Genomic DNA, 27,669 nt, shown 5'->3' with positions numbered 1-27,669 from the left:
TTTCAGATAATAACGAATTGTTTGCCGGGGCAAAAATAAGTAAACTCATTTTGGACTAAGAGACTTTTCCCATGAGAAGCTGAAGGAGGATCAGGCCCCACGGGCTTCACTGCTGCAGGCGCAGCCCTTCTGGGTGCCGCTGTTGGTGTCTCTGGACAAAGGGCCCTCGTCTGCACTGACTTCCCAGCCCCCACCCGTCCCGCCACTCCATCACATGCAGCTGCTTGACTTCCTGCCCAGGCTTTAGAGTCCGGGGGACCTGACCTCTTTTGTGCATTCTTTGTGACAGGCGCCTGTGATGGGCACGGTCAGTGGGTGTTGACATTCAGGCCAACTCTGCCTTTGTGGAAAAGTGCGCAAGGCGCAGAGGAAAGCTCCAAGTTCAGTTCAGTCGCTCAGTCGTGTCCGACTCCCTGCGACCCCATGGACTGCAGCACACCAGGCCTCCCTGTCCATCGCCAACTCCCAGAGCTTGCTCAAACTCATGTCCATCGAGTCAGGGATGCCATCCAACCGTCTCATCCTCTGTCGTCCCCTTCTTCTCCTGTCTTCAATCTTTCCCAGCATCAGGGTCTTTTCCAATGAGTCAGTTCTTTGTACCAGGTGGCCAAAGGATTGGAGTTTCAGCTCTTCAGTGAACTTGAGAAGTTCCAAGGTTCCAAAGTTCTGTTCTGAAAGGTCTCGGTCCCTCTGTCTGCTGGCCATCCATCTGTCCATTCACCCGATGCTGTAGAGCCCCTCTGAGCCTCATCTTTCTGTGTCTCATTACCCTGCATAGGGGGTGGCTAGTTTGGGGTCCTAGAATGTAGAGGGAAAGTGATGAGTCAGGGTGGGTCGCCAGCAGATGAAGGGAATTGATTCCGTGTGCTTGGTGAAGACCATGAAATAGACCCGGGGCCACATGTCGCAACAGGAGGTCCACTGGTGTCTGCTAAAAGTCTTAGTTCAGCTAAAATAAAAGCCTGACTGGCTCTGGGTATTTTCTTTGGAGGTTATGGGAGGTGACAAGCAAATGCTATTCTGATCCAAATTCTAATCAAAAGACAGTATTAGGTGTGAGTAGAAATGGTGAACTTCGGAAGGGAGTCTTCCGAAATATCACCAGGCCTCAGCACTGCTGGCATCCACTGTTGCAGGTGGCGGCTGGGGAGGGGAATGGGGAGCTGTTCTGTAACTTGTAGGGTGTTGAACCGCATCCCTGGATTCCAGATGCCTGGAGCCCCTGCTGCTCCAAGTCATGACAGTCACTAGTGGCTCCAGGCATTGCCGCGTGTCCCCTAAGGACAAAACTGCCTCTCTTTGCGACAGCCGGCCGCGGTAACGCTGAAGGGCTCTGCGCTGCTGATTCGGCCGTCTCTTCCCGTTGTTCCTCCCGTGTTTTCCTCTGGCTTGTGCCTCACCGCTTTCCTCTGAGGTCCACGCTCTTGCTTCACATCTGAGCTCCGGCGTCTCCTGTCGTGGAATTTTTACCTGGACCTCTCAGCTGGGCTTCATGCTCATAGTTCCCGGCGCTTCTCTGCCTCTCTTTTTATCACCTTCCACAAATGCAGCTTTGAATGAATGTGTTTGTGTGCACAAGCCCATACGGAGTGCTGGGGACACAGCAGTGAGCCAGACAGACAAGGCTCCTGTCCCAGGGTCTCCTACTGGGGACAGACCGACCGTAAGTAAAGAAATGAATGTGACGGCCACAGATTGAGCTAAATGATGTGAAGGAAATGAGCAGGGTGATGTGTACTAATGCCTTGGATCGCATCTTGTATGCTATTATGATAAGTATATTTGTGCAACTTTTGTCTTGTATTATCCATCCTCCACCAGACTGTGAGTCCCACAGGGCAGGGCTGGGATTTAATCAGTCCTGTATCTTCAGTACCTGGAACAGAGCCGGTGAGTATTATACTGAATTTAACTGCAGGAAAGAGTGAGGAACATCGTGCCAGACTGCACCACCATTGGAGTAAAATGCGTCAGTCCTAAGGGCACCTAGACGGATGCGTCGGTAAACGCTAAGTGGGACAGTGTTGACAGTCACGACAGAGAGACCACTGCGGGCACAGGCGGCCCCACCCTGCTTCTGGGAGAGGAGCGCGACCTTCAGCTGGGCGCCTCAGAATGGGTGGGATTGGCAAGGTCCCCAGTAGCGAAGACGTTCTTCCAGAGGAGCTCACTGTGGTTGGAAAGGGGATGCGTGTGTTAGGGTGATGGCGACTCAAGGCGAAGCTTTGGGACAGTGAAGTGCTGTTGGGCCTGACCACAGTCCCCCCGGGTGTTGCTGATGGTAGAGCTTGGAGGATTGATTGTAGCCCAGACCAGGAATACCACTGGGTCTCGTCATTCCATCAGAGTAAAGCTGCTTGCTTTCGCCAGGAGGCCAGGGGCGGGTGGTGCAGCTCTCAAGGACTGTTGAGATTCCATATGCTGTGGCGTGTGCCTCCTGTTTGTGACGTCTCTCCTTGCAGGCTTGGCAGTGCCTCCCTGCACGGGCTCCGGTGGCTTCCTGGAGCAGTCGTGTGCAGGGGCCCGAGTGTGGTCAGGGAGGAGTCGAGCTCGACGCCTTTCCAGTTCTGGCCATCTGTCTTGGGGTTTGCTGGTTCCCTCCTCTTCCCCCCCCCCGCCCCGACATTCTTGCTTGATGTCCTGAGACTATAAAGAAGACGCTTTAGTGGCTGTATTCCTTGCTTGATGTCTCCAGATAGTAGGCTCTGAATCAAGTGATCACTCATGAAGGAAGCTCTATGTTGGTCTGTGTTGTCATGAATTTTTTTCCTTTTATTTTTATTTCTGATTCAAGATAGTTGGCATAATGGAAAGAGCACAGGTTTGGAGTTGGATGGACTTGAGTTCAAAATGCAGTTTGCTCCATTTTGGAAAATCATTTACCCCATTTGAGCCTTAATTTTCTTTCTTGGAATATGGGCATGGGAGGTCTCGTTGTAGTGAAAGAGATAATGGATATAAAACACCCAACATGGGGACTTCCCTGGTGGCCCCTAAGACTCTGCTGTCAGTGGAGGGGGCCCAGGTTCAATCCCTGGTTGGGGAACTAAATCCCACATGCCGCATGCCACAGTGAAGATCAAATATCCTGAGTGCTGCAGCTAAGGCCCAGCACAGCCAAATAAAAAGGTAAATAAATAAATATTAAAAAAACCCACACCCCACCCAGCATGTCTGTGCTTGGTACAATGGATCCCCAGTCCATGCTGTGGTCATTATTTTGTCCTTTTGTGGTTGATGACGTCCTTGCTTTAGAGCTAGGATTTGTTGATTCCCCTTCTCTGGCAAGGAGATAATGTTCTACAGAGGAACATTTCAATCTAGAAGGAGGTGGATTGCTACTGAAAGGAGCTCTCCAGAGCCTGATGTATTATGAAGAATTTTGCATGTAATCAATTACTCATTTCTTTCCCAAGGACACCTCTTCCTGTGACAGTTCTGAAACTGGGGCCCTCTTGGAAATAAGTTCTTTTCAGAAGTAGAATCAGAGAAGAATTTTCAGTGCCTGCCAGAAGGTTAGAAAAGACAAGTCAGAGAAGGAAGCTTGACCACTAATGTCTTTGAATGTTAAGAGAGAAAAGGTTGTTTCTAAAGTAAAGATACAAGTTTTAGCTACTCAGATTTTATCTATAAAGATTTAAATATTCAGTTATTTATAAATTACTTTATATTTTGATACACACACAAAAAAAAAAACACCCCAAAAAAACCCAGAAAGCTCTGTGCTGAATCATTTAACAAATATTCCCTGAGTGGCTCCTGTGTAAGAGGCTTCCAGGCTGGGTACTGGGAGGCTGAGACCTTCCAGGCTCAGTCTCTGTCTGCACTGGGCCCTAAATTCGGGGGGCAGTGATGCTGAGACAGTGAGGTAAGTGATGTAACCACCTGCCGGGCATGGAGGAGACAGAAGGTGCCTGTCCCCCAGACACACAAGGATCAGAGGTGAGGTATTGGGGAAAGATGGGAAAGAAGGGAATAACAGGCATACAGACTGGATTTGAGAGAGTCAGTCAGCCTGGCTGGGAGGTCACATGTGAGAGGAAGAGATGATACAAGATAGAGGCTGGAGCATAAAGGCGATCGGGTCCCGTACGTGGAGTCTGGACTGTATTCAGAAGCAGAGGATGGTTCCCGAAGTGGGGTGAGGCCATTGGCATTTCTGCTGAGGCCCCTCTCAGCAGCCCTGTGCTGTCCCTGCCTTTCCTGGCTCTCCTGATCCATCCCACTCAAGGTCTGCGCATCCCTGGAGTTAACGTTCTGGGATGGATATCTCAGGCATGTGTGCTAAGTCGCTTCAGTCGTGTCGGACTCTTTGCGACCCCATGGACTGTAACCCGCCAGGCTCTTCTGTCCATGGGATTTTTCAGGCGAGAATTCTGGAGTGGGTTGCCATGCCCTCCTCCAGGGGGATCTTCCTGATCCAGGGATCAAACCCGCCACTCTTGAATCTGTATTGGCAGGCAGGGTCTTTACCACTAGCGCCAGTGTTGCTCAGAACCCATGCGCGGCTCCTCGTTTCTTACTGTGTCAAGCCCGTGCTCTGAGGCTGACATTCAGCCCCTTTCCATTTGTCCACTGGCCCGGCCTTGTTCCAGCAGCCTCAGCTCCTGTGTGGTCCCTCTGGGCTTCCAAGTAACAGGACCATCTGACATTCCCCAGGGACGCCTTGATGTTCCTCCCCGTGATCCTCACGCAGACTGGTGGGTGCCTGCCTCCTGCCCGAGGAGCAGCTCACGGGGAGCCTTTCCTGATGCCACTCCCTGCCTCGTCCTGCTGCTGGCCTGGGTTTCTCCCTCCCACGAGCTCCATTCCTAGGACTCCTTCCCGAGCCGGTGTTACATATTTATTTATGTGACTGCACCAGGTCTTCGTTGCGGGGCATGCGGATCTGTAGTTGCCTTGTGAACTCTTGCGGGATCCACTTCCCTGATGAGGGATTGATTGAACGCAGGCCGCCTGCACTGGGAGCGCAGAGTCTTAGCCGCTGGACCACCAGGGAAATCCCAGGAGTTACCTCTTTTAAACATAAGAGGACCTTTCATCTCTGCCCGACACAGAGGAGGCATTCAGTGGCGGCTGCTGGGAGGTGGGCGTGCCCGGCTGGTCGGGGACTGGCTGTGAAGGAACGCCTGGCCCTTGGCAGTGTTTGCCGAGTTCCACGTGTCTAAGGTCTGGCGGGTTTAGACAATGTAGGCCTTCCCTCATTTTTCCTTAAGCAGTAGCTCCTCAAAGACGATTCCGGTGTTCTGGTTATATCTCTGCCTCCCTCCATCTGATGGGGACAGGTTAATAAGTGGTTTGGCTGTGCGTGTGAATTTTCACCCTGTCCTTATTACCAGAAAATTGGATTTTATGCAGCTTTGCCCTTTCACAGAGGGGCTGGTCAATAGAGGCAGAGTTCTGTGCCCCATGCCTGCCCAGGGAGAGAAAGAGGGGTCTGAGGGGTCTCCAAATGGTGGGGGCAAGAAGCCCTCGGACTAGTGATGGGAGGAAGGGTCCTGAGCACATGTTGGGCTTGATTCCCTCTTATCAACACAAAGAACTCCTGCCCTTAACCTGCCAGTGCACCGTCTCTGGTCTAGCCTCATCCCCACGCCCACCCCCCACCCCCCGGCTGGATGTCCTTGATATGTCGGAGATTTGCAGCCAGGTGGGGGGAAAAAGTGATTTTTTAGTGATTTCCTGGGGAGCACAGGAAAGGGAGGCTCTGCCTTGTGTAAAAATAGGGGCTGCAGTGCAGATGGATAAACATCAGATTTGCTTATTAGCTCAGCAGCTAAGTCCCCTGCTCGGCCCTCCTCTCTTTTTTTATATCTACTAGCTCATGGAAAATATGATTTATTTCATTCATAGGTTCTTGAAGGAGCCAGGAGAAGATAAGGTGAAGTTAGAACCAAGGGTTTAGCCCTGCAGAACTAAAAGATCAGATGTGTGCGTGTGAGAGACAGGTTCTCCATGAATGCTTAGTAACATCTTGAGGTGGTGATAGAGATTTGGAGTGGTGAGAAATTTCTCAACCACAAACCAGTCAGTTTACGAGTAATTCTTTGCTAACCAGCTGGTTTGCAGTAAGTTCTGTGGGCTAAGGGAAGTAAGAAGCATGGATTCTCTCCTCAGGAAGCTTACACTCCATCCAAGGATGCCAGGCTGCCGTTTGTTTCCGTAGGATGATGTGCTGGTTCTTTAACCAAGGGCAGCAGCAGCAGTCAAGCTGTAGAGATGGCAGGTGTGCACAGCCAGGATGGCTGGCCCTATTTGTGTGTCCTGCCTGGAAATGAGCACTTGTATTACATTCACCAGAGTGTTTCCGTTTGTATGAGTGTCTCGGGTTGGTCTGTTCTTGTGTGCTGAGTCGCTTGAGTCATGTCTGACCCTTTGCAACCCTGTGGACCTATGGACCATAGCCGCCACGCTCCTCTGTCCATGGGATTCTCCAGGCAAGGATACTGGAGTGGGTTGCCATGCCCTCCTCCAGGGGATCTTCCCGACCCAGGGATCGAACCTGAGTCTCTTAATCTCCTCCTTTGACAGGCGGGTTCTTTACCGCTGGCGCTACCTGGGAAGTATACTGGTTGGTATAGCCAAAAGTTACTGGGAGAATTTCTAACCTTGAAATGGTTAGAAATTTGGCATCATCATCAACCCACCCCCAGGGAGGGTTTCCTGAAGGAGGTGGATCTGACCTGAACCTTGAACAGAAGAATCACGTGTGTCTCGACCCGAGTCTGTCACGTTCTTTGCTTTGACTCATTGTAGGTCCTGGTAATTGGAGGTGGGTGAACTAAAATCTCTTCTGCTCCTACAATGTCACTACCAAGTGATATATTGGAAGGAAAGAGTCCAGATATGAATTCTGCCACGTGTGCAAACACTTACTTATTTAGTGGCAGGTACAAAATCTGCCACTGAACCTGTTCTTTGTCTTGAGGTTCTCCAACAAGTATCCTGTAGGAAGGATTCATTGGAGCTTTGGCAGTTCTACTCTGTGGGCTGGAGCAGACACCCTGCTCGTCTGATGGAGGGACAGAGAAGCACGGGAGTGTTAGGAGGAGGGCGAGCTCGTAAACTCTCACGTGCAGCTTTAGATACCAGTATTCAAATCGTTTGGATTGTGGCCATGTATGGAACTGAATTTCTGACTGGGATCATTCAGATGCTAGCTCAGTCCTTGTGGAATGTGGGTTCTGCATTTGGGCACTGTTAACTTTAAGAACTGGGTGTTGTTTTTCAAATCCTAAAAGACGATGCCAAATGCCTCCTGAGAAATCTGTATACTGGTCAAGAAGCAACAGTTAGAACCAGACATGGAACAACGGACTGGTTACAAATTGAGAAAGGAGCGTCAAGGTTGTATGTTGTCACCCTCCTTATTTAACTTATATGCAGAGTAAATCATATGAAATGCCGGGCTGGATGAAGCACAAGCTGGAATCAAGATTGCTGGGAGAAACATCAATAACCTTGCAGATATGCAGATGACATCACCCTTTGGCAGAAAGCAAAGAGGAACTAAAGAGCCTCTTGATGAAAGTGAAAGAGGAGTGAAAAAGCTGGCTTAAAATTCAGTATGGAAAAAACAAAGCTCATGTCATCCTGTCATATCATTTCATGGCAAATAGGGGGAAACAATGGAAACAGTGACAGACTTCATTTTCTTGGGTTCCAAAATGCAGCCTGAAATTAAAAGGCGCTTGCTCCTTGGAAGAAAAGCTATGAGTAACCTAGATAGCATATTAAAAAGTAGAGACATTACTTTGCTGACAAGGGTCCGTCTAGTCAAGGTTGTGGTTTTTCCAGTAGTCATGTATGGATGTGAGAGTTGGACTATAAAGAAAGCTGAGCACTGAAAAACTGATGCTTTTGAACTGTGGTGTTGGAGAAGACTCTTGAGAGTGCCTTGGAATGCAAGGAGATCCAACCAGTCCATCCTATCAGTCCTGAATATGTGTTGTTTACACAACACATCCTATATAAGTGCTCCAACAGCTGGGATTCTGAGGGTAGGAGGAGCAGAGTTCAGCGACGCTTGAAGGTGAAATTTGGGGAGAGATGTGGGGGAGTGGGGAGAACCGGAAACACTTCCTTCTCCCAGTACATCCCCTAAAAGTGGTGCCTGTTACCATTCTTAAGAAGGTTACTACCTTTTAAAATCATGACATGACAGATGATAAGTCTGTTAAAAAAGAAACTAGAAGCAGCCTGAGGATAGCAGTGAGATCACGGGCCCGTGGGAGATGTGAAGGGTGGCATCTCTGTGAGTGCAACTGACTGAAGCCACTCTGAGGACCACGGTGGCTGCTGAAAAACTCAAGATAAGTGAGGCTTATTCCATCATAATTTTGCTCCTGGGTTTCATGAAGGCAGTTTTCCAGCTAAATTCAGTCACATGTGTAGACATTTGTTAGGCAAGCGGTGGAAACCAGTTCATGCCTGTCTATCTCCTGGGCCCAATGAGGTCATTTTAGGGGCTCCTTATCCTTTAGGAGCCACTACCACGCATGGAGTGTTACTTCCACGGATATTTTTACCGAGTCTAAGCTTGACAGAGGATGAGATGGTTGGACAGCATCACTGGCTCAATGGGCATGAGTTTGAGTAAACTCTGGGTGATGGACAGGGAAGCCTAGCATGCTGCAGTCTGTGGGATCGAAAAGAGTCGGACACGACTGAGCAACTGAACTGAAATGAAGCTGGTTTTGCTTTCTACACAAGAGGCCAATAAATCAAATGAGGCGTTGAGGCAAGGAATACAACTTTATTGGGAAAGCTGGCAGACTAAGAAGACAGCCTAAGGTCTCAAAGTGACCATCTTATCAGATGCGATTCTTTTGTAGAACATGGAGGGGGAGGAGGTGAAGAAGTAAAGTACAAAGGCCATTAATCCTGTAAATCTCTCCTGGAATGGCCATCCTGGGGGAAGGGATGTGTTTCTTATTTCTTGCAGCCATTCACAGGTGTAGAGAGGGTCAGGGTGTTGCCCTGAATAAAAGAAAGGCACTTTGGTTTAACATTCAGGCAGAGGGACAAGGTTCGCCAAGGCCCAGGCACACCATCTTGTGCTGACAGGATGCTTTCAATAAAAGAAAGCAACAGGAAGCAAAGGTTAAAGTAGACACATGAAGTCAGATCTTATTCTTCCCTGTAACAGGATGGACAGGGAAACAATCTGTTTGATGTCAGGTGCCCCGAAATTCTCCAACTTGTAGATTCATACAGGGCCTTTGAAGTGGCCCTCAGGGCCATCACTGAGAGTGTGTATATATATATATATTTTTTTTTTTGAGTTTTTAAAATTAATTTTATTTTTAATTGAAAGATAATTGCTTTATAGAATTATGTTGGTTTCTGACAAACATCAATATGAATCAGTCATAGGTATACATATATCCTCTCCCTCTTGAAACCCCTGTTGCGGGGAGTGTGTGACTTCCTCCCTTATGTCTCGCTGCAGCAAAGATTTGAAACGTCAGACCAGTGTTACAGCTTGGTTACAGCTTCGTTTTATTCGAAAAAACATAGTGTACCCTTGAGGTGTGAGGGCAGGCCAGCCTCAAAAAGGAGAAGCTCAATCTTGGCTCCTCCTTTTATATGTTTAGTCTCCTTCCCTGGAGCCTACCCTGTGTAAATTAGGCTGGCCAGGAGGGCTGTTTGTTTCATCTGAGGTTCTCTCGCCTGGAATCTTAGGCTTTTTTTTTTTCCTTTGTCTTTGGCCACTGACATTATAGCCCCCCGCCCCCGCCATTTTGTAAATTAATTTTTAATCGAAAGATAATCACTTTATAGAATTGTATTGGTTTCTGCCAAACATCAACATGAAGTCAGCCACAGGTATACATATGTCCCCTCCCTCTTAACACCCCCTGGGTAGGAGTTCCCTGAGTAATACAGCCAATACCCACTGGCTGTCCATTTTACATACGGTAATACAAGTTTCCGTGTGAACCTCTCCATATCCCCCTGTGCTTGCACTCCTGACTTTTATACGGTAGAGAAGAGAATTACTTTCAAGTTGTTCTGGTGTGTCTGACAGGAGTCACCAATAACTGGCAAGTCCAGACTCTAACTGGTAGAACTCATGTGACTTAAACCTATGATATTTTTAGTTTTACAGGTATTTTTACAGGACTTCTCTGGTGGCCTAGGCTGTAAAGTGTCTGCCTACACAGCGGGAGCCCGAGTTCGATCCCTGCGTGGGAAAGATCCTTTGCAGAGGGAAATGGCACCCCACTCCAGTACTCTTGCCTGGAAAATCCCGTGGACTGAGGAGCCTGGACTGTGGGGTTGCAAAGAGTCGGACACGACTGAGCGACTTAATTTCATTTCTGACAGGCAAAAAACCCCAATGAAGACTTTGTAAGGTTCACACTTACAAGTAAATGCTTAGCTATATAGTTGCTCAGCTGTCCTTCTCCAGGCGGTTTTCCTGGCCTGGGTGGGTTGCTATTTTTTCTCCAGGAAATTTCCCTGGCCCAAAAATTGAACCTGGGTTTTTCCACAGTGCTATTTCTACAAAGAATTAGTCTTTTTTTATACCATCAAAGGTCAGCCTTGCTGAAGCAAAGCCTCAAAAAATTAGTTTAACAACTCAAGATTGTTTCTCTCCACGGAAATCTTTAGTAAAAGGCGAAAGATTTATACGATCTGAAGAGAAACCAGAGTATGTTGTTACCTTGCTAAGCTTGGGCCTCCCAATAACTGCAACTCCTACTTCACTGATGGTGGTTCAGTATCCCAAGGGTTACTTCCTGCCTAAAGTTTAAACAAGGAATTGTGTAAGCAAACTTCTCACAGTTTGAAATGTTGAGCTTAAAAAAATATTATTTTAAGCCTGAAAAGATTGTACTGTCTGCAGGGTACGATGGGTATGCAAATGAGAAGTCTGAGTCATCAACTTTGAGATTCTGCAACACCTTAGTCTTCATAGCTGCACCTGGAGCCGCCACTAGGGGGCGAAGCAGAGGTCCCCGTGGCCGGGCCCTCAACCTCCTCGTGGTTCAAGCCCGGAAACTGCAGTTTTTCTAAATTGTGTATTGTGACTTTGAATGTGCTTATTTTCCTTTTTTTCCGCTAACCACCAGCACAGTTAAAATACAGAACCAGGAAGAACTCCCTTGCTGCCTCTTTCTAGTCATACCCATCCTGTTCTCCCCATCCTTAACCCATGGAAGCCACTGTTTTATTTTCCATCCCATGATGTTGTCTTTTCAGAATGTTCTATAAAGAGAATCATACAGTATGTAACCTTTTGAGACTGGCTCTCTTCTTGCCGCCCCCCCCAGTTTAATGTCCTTGAGATTCATACTTCTTGTGTGTGTCAAGAGTTTGTTCTTTTTCTTTGCAGAAAAGGGGTGGACTGCAGTTTGTTTAACCATTTGATCCTTGCAGGACATTTTGGTTGTTTCCAGTTTTTGACTGTTACAAGCCTGATGTGAATATTTGTGTACAGGTCTTTCTGTGGACTTAAGTTTTATTTTCTCAGGGATAAATACCCAGGTATTTGATTGCTGGATTGTATGATAAATTTATGTTTGATTTTGTAAAAAAAATGTACAAACTTTTTTCCAAAATGGCTCTACCATTTTACATTCCCACTAAAAAAATGTATGAGATACTTAGTTTCTCTGCATACTTGCCAGTACCTGGCATTATTAACAATTTAAATTTCAGCTATCCTGATAGTTATGTAGTGGTATGTCGTCATGGTTTTAATTTGCGTTTCCCTAATGGTTAAAAGAGGTTGAACATATTTTCATGTGTTATTTGTCATCCCTGTATCCTCTTTGGTGAAATTCTATGCATATCTTTTGCCAATTTTAACTTGTATTTGTTTGCTTTATTCTTACTGTTGAGTTCAGAGTTCTCTATATAGTCTAAATACTAGTCCTTTGTCAGATGAATGGCTTGCAAATATAATTTCCCAGTCATTACTTTGATTTTTTATACTCTTAGTAGGGTCTTTCACAGATGTCCAATTTATCTTTTTTTTCTCTTACAGACTGTGCTTTTGGTGGCATGTCTGAGTGTTCTTGGCCTAGCTGTATGACCCAAAGATTTTCTCTTTTTTCCTCAAAGTTTCCTAGTTTTGTGTTTTACCTTTAAATCTAAATCTTTAAATCCTTTAAATCTGTGATCCCTCTTGGATTAATTATTGTATTAATTTAGGTAGAGACTTCTGTCCAGTTGCTACTGCACCTTTTGTTGAAAAGACAAATTCCTCTATTGAGTTATTTTGCACCTGTGTCATAAATCAATTGGCCAAACTTGTATGGCTGTATTTCTGGGTTCTCTTTCTGTTCCATTGATCTGTGTATCTGTCTTTACACTAACAGCACATTTTCTTAATTACTCTTAAGTCTTAAAATCAAATAATATACTTTAACTTTATTCTTTTTTCTCAAAGGTTTTTTTAGCTCATTTTGTTCCTTTTTGTCTTTCCAAATATGCTTTAGAATAAGCTTTTCTATATCTACAAAACATCTTGCTTGGATTTTGGTAGAATTCTGTTAAACTTATAGATCTATTTGGAAAACTGGTGTCTTCCTTGTATTGAATTTTCCAATCCATGGACACAGTATGTTTGTAGATTTATTTACATCTTTTTTGTATTTCCTTCATTAGTATTTTGCAGTTTTTAACCATGTAAATTCTATGAATTTTTGGCGGGTTAGATTTATACCCAAGTATTTCTGTTTTTTAGTTTTTATAAATGGTTTACATTTTAAATTTCAATTTCCACATGTTCATTGCTAGTATAGAGATGTACAATTGGCTTTTATTGAGTTGGTGAAAAAGTGCATTTGGGGTTTTTCATAAGATGTTATTAACATGTTGATCTTATATTCTATAAGATCATAACCTTATATTCTGTAAGATTGTAACTGGTCCTTAACTTTCCTGGACTCATTTAGTCCTTTTTTTTTTTTTTAATTTCTTTTTGGCAGACTTGTTGAGTTTTTCTAAATAAACAATGATAACATCTACAAATCAGGACATTTTCATGTCTTCCTTTTCAATTTATGTAACTCTTTATTTTCTTATTGTGCTGGCTAGGACTTCCTGGACAGTGTTGAAATACTAGTTATGAGAGTGTATGTCTTTTTTTTTCCCCCCAATCTTAATCATTCAGTCTTTCCCCATTAAGTATGATGTCTCTAAAGGTTTTTTGGTAGGTGTTCATCTGTCAAGTTGAGGAAGTTTCCCTCTATTCCTAGTTTTCTGAGAATTTTTATGAATTGGTGTTGAATTTTGTCTGATGTTTTCTCTGCGTCAGTTGATATGATCATGTGATTTTTTTCTTTAATTAAGAATATGTTGGATTACTTTGATTGATTTTTGAATACTGAACCAACCTTGTATCCCTGGGATTAAACTCTACTTGGTTTTGCTGTGGTTTTTCCTAATAGCTCAGTTGGTAAAGAATCTGCCTGCAGTGCAGGAAACCCCAGTTTGATTCCTGGGTCGGGAAGATCCCCTGGAGATGGGATAGGCTACCGACTGCAGTATTCTTGGGTTTCCCTTGTGGTTTGACTGCTAAAGAATCCCGCAATGCGGGAGACCTGAGTTCAATCCCTGGGTTGGGAAAATCCCCTGGAGAAGGGAAAGGCTATTCACAGTCCATGGGGTTGCAAAGAGTCAGACATGAGTGAGTGACTTTCACTGGTCCTGGTGCATAGTTTTTTAGTGTATGTGGCTGGACTACATATATAAAGAGCTTTGATTTTTGTTGTGGCATGCGGGGTTTTTAGTTGAGGTATGCAGCATCTTTAGTGGTAGCATGCAAGCTCTTATTTGCCGCATAGTTCCCTGACCAGGGATCAAACCTGGCCCCTGCACTGGGAGCTTGGAGTCTTAGCCACTGGACCACCAGGCAATTCCTGACAATTTTCTTTTGTCTGTGTTCATGTGTTCAATGTCTGAGTTTGACTGATTATATATGATCTTGAATTTTTACTTTCAGACTTCATGTGTTTATTGTTATGCTCATAAAAGGAGTTGGGGAATATTTCCCCTTTTAAAGAGAGCACCTTTAGATATCAGGTAGATTTCTTTAGTGAAACCACATCGTACTGGAGTTTTCTTTTTGTGGATTTTAAAACTATGAATTCAATTTGTTTGGTTAATATGATGTATTTTTATTGGGTGAGTTTTGGTAGTTTGTGCTTTTTGAGGAATTAGGCCATTTATTCTCTAGGTTGTCAAATTTATGTATATATAGTTTTTCTTAGTATGCCTTCTTATCCTCATTAGATCTGTGGAGTTTGTAGTGGTATCCTTTTTATTCCTGATTTTGGTAATTTGGGTCATCTTCTTTTTTATTTTTTGTTTGTTTTTTAGAAGTTTGTGAACTTACTGACTTTTACAGAGAACCAGGTTTTTGTTTCATGAGTTTTTTCTGTCTTGGATTTCAATGATTTCTGCTCTTTATTTCCTTCTTCTTGCTTGCTGTGTTTCTGTTTTGTTCCTTATTTTTCTAGTTTCTTAGAGTTTTGATATTTTTACTCTAATATAACTGTTTACAAACACTACTTTAGCTAATATTTTGATACTTTCTTTTTCATTTTATTCAGTTCTAATTATTTTTTATTTCCCTCAAGACTTCCTCTTTGACTTGTGTTATTTAAAAAGCATTTGGAGATTTTCCTATTATCTTTTTGATGTGGATTTCTAGTTTGATTCCATTGCTGTCAGAGAGTATACTCTGTATGTTGAGATTCTTTTAAATTTGTTGGCCTTTGTTTTTTGGCCCAGGATACCATCTGTCGTGGTTGAATGCTCCATGGGAGCTTGAATAGAATGTGTATTCTGATGTTGTTGAATGGCATGTCCTGTAAATGTCGATTAGATCCTGTTGGTTGGTAGCAGCAAGTGTCCTTTTGTCCTTATTAATCTGGAAGATTAATGGTTAATCTTAGTGATCTACCTGGCAGTTTTATCAGTTGCTGTGAGAGAAATGTCAAAATCTCCAACTATAGTTGTGGATTTCTCTGTTTCTATCTGTTCTGTCAGTTTTTGCTTCATATATTGTATAGCTTTGTTATTTGGTGCATACATGTTTAGGGTTGTTGTGCCTTCTTGATGGATTGACTCTTATCATTACCTAATGATCCTTTTTGACTCTGGTGATTTTCTTTCATTGAAATCTACTTCATCTGATATGAATGTAGTCCCTACTGCTTTCTTTTGATTAATATTTGTAATTCAGTTCAGTCGCTCAGTCGTATCTGACTCTTTGGGCAGCCACCTAGTGGACAAAGGGGACAGAGTGAAAAGATACGTGGGAGACTCCTTCTACCTTCTCTGTGTTCATTTTCCTGGTTTTTTATGCAGTATGTAAAATTCAAAGAGAGAGATGGTAAGTGAGATTATGAGAGACTCCCATCCTCCCTGCTGGACAGATGATGGCAATAATGTCAGTTTTTCCTTTTCTCTCTTTTATTGGTCTTATCTTTCTTCACTGACCTGCCCCAGGGCCCTTCAACATTTTGGGATTCTGTCTGGAGTTCCAGTTTGTTGGTATTTGCCCACCACAGAGATGTTACATATTAATGAGCTTTCTTGACTGTATGAAGACTCCCTAAAAAGAAAGCAAATTCTTTGAGCACTGGGGGCATTTTAGGGGCCACGGCTCCCAAAGGACTGCGTACGTGAGTGCTCAGTTGTGTCCAACGCTTTACGACTCGTGGACTATAGCCCACCAGGCTCCTCTGCCCATGGGATTCTCCAGGCAAAAGAACACTGGAGTGGATTGTCATGCCCTCCTCCTGGGATCTTCCCAACTCAGGGATCGAACCTGTGTCTCCTGCATTGGCAGGCGGATTCTTCACCACTGCGCCACTTAAGAGCTGGGACCATTTTTTCCTCCACATTACTGTGACTTTGTCTTTTTGTTATTCTGGAGAAGTGACACTAATGAGATGCATGATTGATTAGCATAGTTTGTAGCTGGGAAATCTTATGAGTTTACATAATTTGTTGTCTAGTGATTCTATTCTATTCCTTTTTTTTTGGTCTTGATCCCTAACTTATTTATCAGCTTTATTACTTATTTACAACTATTTCTCCACATGCCTTATAGAAAATATGGTTAGTGTTTTTCCAGTTTGAGAGACATGGGGAATATTATATAGGTTTTGTGTCTTTGGTTTCATACTAGAATTTGATGTTTCTTTAAAAGAAATTGGTTCTTTGTTAGCTTTAGGAAGAAAGGGAGAAATATGGACTAGATAAAGTGGGGAGAGAGAATCTATAGATGTTTCAGGACATATGTGCACATGTCTTGAACAATCTGGAGCAAATTCTAGAAAGTAGGGAAATAGAGGTGTAGCCAGAGGATGTTACTGAGTTTGGGTTGGCAGCTAGGTTGAAGAGATTTCAAAGAATACATCCGCATTAATTAGGACCCCTTAACGAATGAAGTCATCTCGAGAGGTTTTTACTTCCCTTCTTGTGCAGAAGATCTCCCTCCCCCATTACACCCTGGCCCCATGTGCCAGGCTTAGATCCTGAGGGCCAGTTAAAAGACTGGATGGTAGATGGTAAACAGTACAGTTTGTGTTGGTTCTGTTGATAGCATCCTCACCCTTGTGAGCATCTGTATCTCCTAGGCAGATGGTAAAGACATTTAAGCAGAGACTTGTTGTTTGTAGGAGGAAAAAAGTTTTGTTAGTGGAAACATTTTATCTTTCAGGAAATGGTGGTTGGGGAAAGAGTGTTGTCTCTGGAAATTGTGGGCAGTAAAATGATTCAGTTCAAATTGTTTTAGAAATAGCAAATCATCCTTTGGAAGATAAAGAAAACTCTTCCAATAATTGCTAGATGAATCATTAGCCTGAGTTCACACAGAGAACAGTACTGCTTCTGTGCAGAATGCCTACAGATTAGTCCTCTTGTTTTTCCTTTTCCCTTTGGAGATTTATAGGCCATTAAGGTGAGCTTGTTGCCTTTGAACGTGCAGGGGAATGTTTCTGGATTCAACTATCTTATAAAGGTTTTCTCTATTTATAGATAACCTTGCTCAGTGTATTTGGGAGTTGGGAATGGTCTCAAAGTAAATAATATGCACATAATGCTGTTTAGGAAATACATACGCAACAGTGATCAGTATTTCTGTTGTGTTTTTTCTTTTTTTTTTTTTGGTAGAATGTTGGATATGAGGCTATGGAAAATAATAAATATATTCAGCTCTCCTTGTTTTCCATATTTGAGGAGGAAATAGTTATGGTAATGAAAAATATAGACTAGTGGGTAAGGTAGATAGTTTCCTATTTGGATTTTGAAATACAGAAATAAATGCACTTGTAAATATGAAACACTGCCTTCATTATCCAGTTCTAGAACACTCCTTGGACTTATCTACCTGCTGTTTTTTTCCTCCATTTCATTTCTCTCCACCAAATAGACTTATTTCAGACTAGTGTTCTTCACAGTGAATAATTTTCATAGTGCTTCTATTACAAAACTAGAGCTGGATTGCAGTCAGAAAACAAATCCTTTCCAAAGTATGTTGATCAGTGTTCGTTGCAGACAACAGAATCCACTCCAGTCAGCTTAAGCAGAAAGGACTTTATTGCAGGGATTTAAAGACATTTCAGAATAGTCAAAAAGACTGTAGGGGATGGGCGCTAAGGAAGCTTCCTGGAGCAATTGGCAGAGCCACCCTGTAAAACTGTGGCTTCAGCCCAGCTCCTGGCTTGAGAACTGAGTGCCCTGGTGCATTAGCAAAAGCTGCCACGTTGGGAAAATACAGCCCCTCTGGACTGACTGGACCCTGGCGTCTCCACCATGACGCCCGCAGGAAAGCAAGGGCCTCTGCCACCGTTCTTTCAGAATCCTCAAAGCCCGTGCATTTTTATGTTCATTCTTTCACCTTCAAGTCTTCATGTATGCATTTCCTCATCAGAAACTAAGTTCTAAGGAGACTTGCTAGCTACAGGGAATTTTGGGAAGTGGAGCTTTTTGCCTTCAAACCTCTAATGTATAGGAGGGCATGCTAGGAGGGGTTGAGGAGTGTTGATTGAGGCATGTGTGAGTATCTCCCACATGGAGCGGATATTTTATTTTGAGGAGAAGGTTAAGATGGTCACTTTTGCATGGCCTTTTAGATGTTGCCCTTTTCTGAATTCAGATGTTCTCCTTTTGTTAACCATGGATTCACTCTTTTCAGTCCAGTTTCTAGAACATTTCTTCTTTCCATTCCTTTGACTCGGTTTGAGGGAATCTTGAGCAAGTCCACTCTCTCAGATTTCACCCATGAGTTATCTCTGTTTCAGGACATGCAGCTGAAAACTATTAGATTTTTGTTTCTGGGGCTATCAGAGTAAAATACAGTTTGTTTTGTTTTTTGTTTGTTTATAGACTTCCCTGGTGGCTCAGATGGTAAAGCGTCTGCCTACAATGCTGTTGGGGAGATCTCCTGGAGAAGGAAATGGCAACCCCCTCCAGTACTCTTGCTTGGAAAATCCCATGGACGGAGGAACCTGGTAGGCTACAGTCCATGGGGTCGCAAAGAGTCGGACACAACTGAGCGACTTCACTTTCACTTTCACTATTTACTTAACAAACATACAAAGTACTTAAGAAGTATTAGGCCTTATGCCAAGTGTTGTCCACATTTTAATTTATTTAAATCTTATAATTAAACCACAAAATAGGTTCTCTGTTATGACCATACTCTATTTTGTCCATCTCTGTAGAGCGAGTAATTGATGTAACCAGAGAGTGGGCCTCGAGTTGGTGAAGGTCATCTGCAAAGCACATCATTCACGAGAAATATTCCATGAGTTTCTGTTCTCTACCTGAGATTATAAAGGCCTTTAAGGACAGGTGCCATTGAGGACTGTACTTACACTAGATTCTTAAAAATGCTATGACTCTTCATATATCGTTCAGTTTATGCAACAAGCTTTATTGAGCGTCAGCACGTGTTGGAGGATGTGCTGTTGCTTAATTGCTCAGGTGTGTCTGACTCTTTGTGACCCCATGGACTGTAGCCCACCAGGTTCCTCTGTCCATGGAATTTTCCGGACAAGAATGCTGGAGTGGGTTGCCATGCCCTCCTCCAGGGGATCTTCCCAACCCAGGGACTGAACCCAGGTCTCTTGCACTGCAGGTAGATTCTTCACTATCTGAGCCACCAGGGAAGCCCTTCTTGGAGGATACAGCGCTGAATATGCATGTAGTCCCTGTTATAAGGGGGTGCCACAGTTTGGAGGGGCAGCTCAGTAGCCTCCAATTCACATACAGTGTGGTAAGTTGCCATGATATGAGTAACCATTGTGCATCGCGGAAGCATAGACGAAGGCCAAGGAGTCCATACTATAAGTGAATGGATTAGGAAAGCTTTTCCTGGGAGAGAGCTTGCTTGACCTGAGGCCTGAAGGACAGACAGGTCATCATTATTGTGATGTTTGAGGGCAAGTTTTTCCAAGTTAAAGGGAGCAAAGGGTGGGAAGTTTCAGCCATGAACACAGCATATTTGGGTAATCAGTGAGGCTTTGTTGAGGAACTGGGGAGAAAGGTTGCATAGGACGATGAAGGGGTGGGCAGGGCCAGGAAGAGCTGCATGTGTCCTACTGAGAATATTTCTCTGGAATGCTAAGGGGAAAACCTGAAGAGTATTAAGTGGGGGAGTGACTTGATCACGGGTGGTCTTAAAGCACCCTGAAGAGGAGATTGGATGGGGGAACAAGCCTAAATGTGCACAGAAGAGTCCCCGCCTTCAAAGTGTGTCCAGCAGAGTACCGGGAGGGAGAAGATGTGTCTTCCCTGGATAACCCGGGCTCATGGGCGTGTTGCGGCTGGGGCGCCCATGGCTTTGCTCTGCTTCAGCTGTAGAGTTCAGAGCTGATTGTAAATTAACAAGAAGTGCAATCCAGATGGCCTCCTCTCACTAACAGATAAGTGGTGGACCTAGGAGAAATGGCAGTCCTTTGGACCATCTCTGGCCCTTCACCTGTTCTTGTGGGGACAGTCTTGCTGAAGCGCAGCTCTTCCCGTTGTGTGTGCCTTCCACGTGGCTGCTTTGGACTGCCCCATCACAGTTGAGTAGTTGCCGTGGAGACTGCGAGCAGTACCTAACCTTTTTGACTCTAGGGACTTGGTTTGTGGAAGACAGTTTTTCCGTGGACTGGGAAGTAGGGGATAGTTTCGGGATGATTCAAGCTCACACGTCTATCGTGCACCCTATTTCTGATCTAACGCCCCCGTATAGCACAGGTCCTGCTGTGTAGCGCAGGGAACTATGTTCAATATCCTGTGATAAACCGTAAAGGAAAAGAATGTGAAAAAGAATGTGTATATGTGTATAACTGAGTCACTTTGCTATACAGCAGGAATTAATTCAACATTGTAAACCAATTGTAAGCCAATTATAAACCATTGTAAACCAATTGTAATGTAGTAAAATCCAATCTAATCTGACAAAAGGTACCAGTCCTCAACCTGGAGGTTACAGATCCCTGGAATAGCCCACAAAGCTGAAAATATTTACCATCTAGCCCTTTATTAAAGTTTGCTAGCCCTTGTTTCAGTGTGATTATTTTGATAGCAATGAGCAGGATGGATTTGGACGGACGAGCTAAATTTTGAAGGCCTTAACATTTGTTAACTTTAGACTTTGAAGCTTTAGCTTTTATGATCACTCTAAACGCTAATTATATAAATGCCGTTTGCAGCAACATGTGTGGACCTGGGGGCTTCTCTCATGGCTCAGCTGGTAAAGAATACAGCTGCAATGCGGGAGACCTGGGTTCGATCCCTGGGGTTGGGAAGAGCCCCTGGAGAAGGGAAAGGCTGCCCACTCCAGTCTTCTGGGCTGGAGCATTTCATGGACTGTATAGTCCATGGGGTCGCAGAGTCAGATGGACCTGGAGATTAACCTACTAAGTGAAGAACGTCAGAGAGAGAAGACAAAAAAGCATATGATATGCGGAATCTAAAACATGACACAATTTATCTACGAGACAGGAGCAGACTCACAGACATGAAGAGCAGACTTGTGATTGCTGGAGGCGTGAGAGGGAGGTATGGATTGGGAGCTTGGGATCAGCAGATGCAAACTGTTACATACAGAATGCGCAACCAACAGGGTCCTGCTGCATAGTGAAGGGAATTATGTTCAATGTCCTGTAATAAACCATAATGGAAAAGAATGTGTGTGTATATATATATATATGTATAACTAAGTCACTTTGCTATACAGCAGAAATTAATTCAACATTGTAAATCAATTCTACTTCAGTAAAATAAATTTTAAAAATTCTAATCATATAAAGAAGGACTGACCAGCCTGAGGTCACATAAGGGTAGATCAGAGAACTGGAACTCAAACCTGGGTCTCCTGAACGTAAGCGGTCTGGTCTCTGCCACACACAGCACACCATTGGCTCCATCAGCCACTTGGAGGAAAAGGTCCCCTTGCCTGCATTTTGATAGCTGCAAACTCGAGGTGACCGTCGTACCTGCTGCGGACAGGCAGGCCTTCCTCTGCGGCCATCCGTCATCGCCACTTTCTCTCGAGTTCTGGGTGTTCTTTACTCAGAGGGATGTTAAAGTCCGCCGTCTCCTCGTTAGTGATGTTGACCCCTCAACCCTGTGAGCGTCTCCACCCGTGCTCCCTTCAAGACCCCAGAGTGGAGAAATCAACGTCAGATTTAACTCTGTTGAGTCAGCGGAAGTAGCTGAACATTTTAGTTAGGGGCCAGTTTTCCCTAAGCCTGAGGAATTGAATTTCACGATTCCGAGGTCCTGAACCCTCCTCCTGTGGGCACTGAGCCCAGACCGGCTGTACCTGGGCAATCTCCGTCAAGTCCTGTCAGTTCCTGATCGCGTTTCTGGACGGTGGTCGATCTGCCAGTCAGGGCTGATGTCCTCATTAAGCAAATGGCCATGTTGGCCTTTGCGTTGATCTTCACAGGAAGATGAGTTCAGACAAACTGAAAGAATTACTGAATTAAAAAAAATTCCGATACAGAGTCCTGCAGACTGACAGGATTAACTTTCCAGGGTGCACTTTGTATCATAAGGTATTTTCCAAGGCTGATTCTTACCCCCTTATTTCCAGCCGTTTCTGACATTTGCCCCGAGGATGAAATTGGCATGTTATAAGCGGCAGATCTCTAAAGGGTCTGTCTTAGGAGGCAGGCAGGCTCAGGGCAGGAAGAAGCCTTGCTGAAAGACCCAAGTTTTCTGTGATGCTAGTAACTCCCTGTGGGCAGAGGGTCAGTTTAGGAAGACTTTTTTTTTTTTTTTGGCCTTTTGAAACTTGTTGTAGATGCTGCGGAAAACATGGAAACATTAAACACAGAATCATGAGATGTCCCAACAGTCCTACCCCTGGGTATGTATATACCCAGAAGAATTGAAAATGGGTATTTAAACCAACACTTGTACACACACGTTCAGCATTATTCACAGTAGACAAAGGGGGAGACAGCTGAAGCATCCATTAATGAGTGAGTAAACAGGGTGTGGTATATCCCTACAATGAGATGTGATTCAGCCATGAAAAGGAATGGTGCACTCACCCGAGTTACCATGTGGACCGACCTTAGCAGCACTGTGCCGGGTGGAAGAAGCCAGGTCATACACCGCAGAGCTCCATTTACATGAAATTCCCAGCGCAGCCAAGTCCACAGAGTCAGAAGGCAGATTGGTGATTATCAGAGCCTGCAGAAGAAGGGGGATGGGAGTGACTGATTAACGGGCACAGAGCTTCCTTTTGGGGGTGATGAAAATGTTCTGAAACTAGATAGGGGTGGTTGTTGCATGACATTAGGAGTATAAATGCCACAGGGTTGAGTTTAATGTGATTCATTCTGTTACGTGAATTTTACCTTAAAACAACAGTAACAGCAAACTCCCCAACTCAAGTGTTTTCAGAATCCCTAAGTTATGGAGTTTCAGTTCGATTAAATCCTGGCAAATAAGCTTCTAATACTTGAGTTAAAGTTTCAGCTACTGGCAAGAGGAGTGATTTACTGAAAAGCAGGCCAAGTCCTGGGAGCGTCTGGGTTAAAAAACCTCTGGTGGACTTGGAGTAACTGAATTTACCTCTGGGATGATTTTCTCAGCTTCCCTTGGGGAATCTTGGTAGGTGCCGTGGGGCTTTCCTTGGCACTGGGTGCTTAAACATTTCAGTCCCCTGGCCCGGTCTTATTAGCCATGGGATTGTATTATCTTCAGCCAATGTTAATTCAGCATGGTCTGAGGAATGCAAGAAAAAGTACAGAAGGAGAGTTTTGGCTATCCCCCTGTGATAACAGTGCAGGACTCCAGCTGAGAGGCCAGGAGTGAGTGCTGTCGTCTGCTAAGCTTCAGGACTGTTGAGAATTTATGGCTAGGAAAAGGAAAACTTTGCTCAGTGGTGAGTTGGCAGCATAAGATCTTCATTTGCCAGGTATTTTTCTCTTTTAATTTGCTGTGCTTGAACTACCAGATGATTTTGAAAGTGATCTGAACTGCCAGATACAAGTTACACATGTCACTTGGCAACATTAGGGAATCACTGAAAATTCAAAACATTACAAAGTAAACATTTAACACACCCATGTTCATTATCCGTAATAGCCAAGAGGTAGAAGCAACCCAAATGTCCGTCGACAGGTGAATGGATAAACAAGATGTGGCGTGCCCATGCGATGGTGAATTACTCAGCCTCGGAAGGGAGGGGAATTCTGCAGTAAGTTACAACGTGGATGAACCTTGAGGACATTATGCAAGTGGAACAAGCCAGACACAAAAGGTCAAATGCAGTATGATTCCACTTATACGAACTGCCTAGGGTAGTCAAAGCCATCGAGACAGAAAGTAGGATAGTAGTGGTCAAGGGCCAGGGTCAGGAGGAATGGGGAGTTATTATTTAATGGGTGCAGAGTTCCAGTTTTCAAGACAAAAAGAGTTCTGGAGATGGATGGTGGTGATGGTTGTATAGTAATGCGAATGTTCTTAAGGCCACTAAACTGTACACTTAATAATGGTTAAGATGGTAAACTTTACGTTATATTTACTTGACCACATGAAACACAGGTTTTGCAGCCTGAGGACTGGGGTCTTTAAAGTCGGGCTCTGTCGTATATTAGCTGTGGGACCTTGGGCATGATATTTAACTTCCCTCAGGATAGTTTTCCTTTTCTTACGTTGCTGTAGGCAGAATCATACAGCACAGTTAGTCTGTATGCTATAGTGGTTTCTTCCCAATCTGGAGAAGAGGCTGGACGAGTGGGAACTTTCTGGAACAGGGCAGGCTGGCAGTGTGGACGTGGAAGTTGGAGGCCTAGGTTGGTCCCATGGGCATGTGAGGGGGAATCACCTCCCTCCCCCAGGGATGGGCACTCATTCAGGAGGCTGTCTGTCGGTGCGTCATGAGCTGTTCTCTTAGTATTTCTTTCCTGTAGCCTGGAAAATAGCTGCTTTTTTCCGCTCTCTGAAAGCCATCTGAGACATCTGCTCATTCTGCCCTACAGTTTACCCACAGGAAGGCTCTGGACCAGGTAGTTTAAATGTGACTCATCCAAGTCTACAGAGGGGGAGAAATGTGTTGAGAGCTTAGGTCACGTGATTTCACGCCCCCGCGGTTGCGAAGGCTCAGTGAGTATTTGGCATTCACGATACACATTTGTGCTTAAGTCAAGGTTCTTGCTCTCAGGAGCTTACCATTTTTTTTCCCCTTTAGAGAGAAAATAGATGAAATAGCTAGAATAAAGAGGGCTTGAATAAATGTGCTGTAGTAAAATGTGCTGGGATTGAGGTGTGGGTGACAGAGAAGGGGATACAGTGAGGTCCACCTGTGAGGGCAGAGGACGCTTCACACCTGAGCTGATGTGTCTGTGGTTATGGGGCATTAAGGAGGTGACCCTGGTGTTGGGAATAGTTTGGTCAGATGGCGGGGTGTGTGTGTGTGTCTGGGTGTGGCAGAGGAATCCAGATGGAGGGCTTAGCATAAGTAGAGACGCATCTTGGGAAAGGACTGGGTTTGAAACCCAGCCCTGCCCCCCCTAGTTGTGGGAAAATAATTTGCCTGCTCTGACCACCAGTTGACTCATCTGTAACATGGATGAGAAAAGAAACAAGAAACTACGTTAAGCGATACCCAGAATGTTAATTAGTGATTTGCATGAGAGGGAGGTCTCAGTTGTATCTCTAGGATATGTAGATGGATGACACCACCGGTACCTGTCTTGCTTTGCAGTGGTTTTCAGAGTGTGGAGAGTTAGTGTTGGTACCGTGACCTCCTCAAGGGTGAGGAATTCCTATTTCCCCACACTACCTACTGTGGAACTCTGCTCTCTGTAGGAAGAGAGGCCCAGATCCTTTTCCTTGTTGGGTGAAACAGTGTTTCACCGGGAGGTTATAGTCACTATTGAAGAGACGCAGAATCATCACATCTTTGTGCTTAGACTTCTCGGTTCTTGCCTTGTTGCAGATGGAAGCCTCAGAATGAATAACCGTGCTGAACCCACCCAGTGGATTAAATGCTCGAACCGAGGTGCTTCCTTGGTGAGCAGGACGGTGCTTGCTCTGTTTGTGAATAGTAGGTGGTCAACTCTCGCATGTCCTTGCCTGGGAATGGCGTGGGGTGGGGTGAGCTGCTAAGGATTCTCTGGGCTTATAAACACCATAGGGAATCTTAGATTGATGATGTCGATCTCTGCTACTGGAAATATGGTCCCTGGGCCAGCAGCGTGGTGTCACCTGAGAGCTTGTACCACAGAATCCCAGGCCCCATCTCGGACTTCCTGGATCATAATCCACATTTTAGCAACAGCTGTGGGTGGTTTGTACAGCCACTGAGGTTTGAGAAGCACTAATGTTGAATACTGGATGTGGATCCTAGAGTTCAGGCTCCCCTTTCTCCACGGAGGGGCCTTAATGGTTCTGTCTGGCTAGAATTTATCCCTGGTTTATATCTGACTCCCTTATAGAACTGAATAAGAGGTTTCTTTCTCTTCTTATTTTTAGTTTTTATTTTATTTTTTGGCCACACAGCATGTGGGACCTTAGTTCTCTGGCCAGGGAGTGAACCTCTGCCCCCTGCTTTGGAAGTGTGGGGTCTTAACCACTGGACCGCCAGGGAAGTCCTAAGAAAATGTTTCTAATTGACTAAGAACTGTGGGATTGAGATAGGAAATGGGGAAGGAACAGAATATGAAAAAATTGTTCCTGATTGGACACTTTAAGATTTACCTTAAATTAGTGATTGAGCTCAGGGTCTGTAAGAGTTTGCTTATGGAGTCAAGTGAGTCAGATTTTTCTTAACCTGAATCATTAACTGCTAGTTATTGGCCGTCATGTTCTATTCATTAACTTGGCTTTTCTGTCTGGTTATTTCCTTTAGGTAAATATATTTTAAATAGATGTAAGAGAAACATTTTTATTTCCTTTAAATGGCTATTTTCTGAAATAACTGGTGATGAAAGACTGTGTCATTTTATTGATGGGATTTTACCAGCACAATATTTTCAGTAGTCCTGGGCCTTAGGATGAAGCATAAAAAATTTTTTTTTTTTTTGTTTCCTTTCTTTTTTTTTTTTTTTATTTCTTTTATTTTTTTTTGTTTCCTTTCTAAAAAATAATCTTAATGTTTTTAAAATTAATTTTTACTGGGGTAGAGTTACTGTACAATGTTGTGTTCGTTTCTGCTGTCCAGCACAGTGACTCAGCTCTATGTATACATTTGGTTTTTAGTGTCTTTTTCCCTGCATCCCTGTTACAAGGGGCATGTTGCTAGCAAGGCCTCATCATATGACCTTTGTGCCTTTAATCAATTGATTAACTCTCCCCCAATTTGACATTTTTGAGACGAGGCAGTGAGCTGTGGACCAGGGATGAAGTCGGGCTAAGGCTTTGAGTTCTTTGCGCTGCGCTGCCTGGGTGGGCAGTGTGGGCCTCCCAGGCCCTGATGCAGTCAGTCTTTAAATGGAAGGAATTGGACCGAATCTATGATTTTCATTGGATGTGGGCCGAACGGTTGTTGCTGAGCTGTGAAAGACGCTGGGATTCTCGGCCTCCGGAGGAGAAGAGTTCAGTCTGGGGCCCGTGATGAGGCTTGATAGCTCAGAGCTTTTGTGTAATAGTTTTATTAAAATATAAAAGAGAGAGAGAAAGCTTGTGACATAGACATCAGAAGGGGGCAGAAAGAGTGCTCCCCAGCTAGTCTTTAGCCAGGTATTATATAGCTACTAGCAGAAGCAGCAGTCTGCTAATTAGAGAAAGGAAATGTCTCAAAACTCGGAGACTCGCATCAGGTCCTTCACTCACAACATGCGTTTTGAGATAACACTGGCCCAAGGTGAGTTGTCCCGGGCCATAAAATGATTGACTTGAATCGTGAAGAAAGGCACGTTTCCAAGCAAATACAGCCTCATTAACATAGCTGAAAAGAATATTTGCGTGAGTAAAGCATACTGGTTTGTCAAGTTGGTTCTGAGTCTTAGGCAGAACTGACTTGAAGACAAGAGTCTAGGGTAGTGTTAACACAGCTCAAGACAAGCATTTCCATAAGAAAAACGCATTGGTTAGCTCAGAGTTTGAGAAAAGTTAAGTGCAGGTGGAACCAGGTGTCGTCATGGCAACACAGAATTTTAAAAGAAACCTCTTTTTAAATTTGTATAGAGAAGGGGAAAAAAATCCAACCCTTGTAATTTGCTTCCTCCTGCCACTTAAGAGAGAGAT

General features: G+C 44.3%; 1 protein-coding gene and 1 non-coding gene across 11 annotated transcripts in view; one reads left to right on the top strand and one right to left on the bottom strand.

Annotated features, from left to right (window-relative positions):
- Positions 1–27,669, top strand: part of HHAT (hedgehog acyltransferase) — a 349,271-nt gene that overhangs the window by 33,002 nt on the left and 288,600 nt on the right. The window lies entirely within an intron of this gene.
- On the bottom strand, positions 10,545–10,661 carry LOC122708426. Its single transcript, XR_006345198.1, has one exon. It is a non-coding gene; the product is annotated as a U5 spliceosomal RNA (small nuclear RNA).

This window comes from Cervus elaphus, chromosome 14, assembly GCF_910594005.1.
Source record: "Cervus elaphus chromosome 14, mCerEla1.1, whole genome shotgun sequence".
Taxonomy (NCBI): Eukaryota; Metazoa; Chordata; class Mammalia; order Artiodactyla; family Cervidae; genus Cervus; species Cervus elaphus.
The sequence above is the reverse complement of the archived record's forward strand: the minus strand, read 5'-3'. Positions and strand labels throughout refer to the sequence as shown.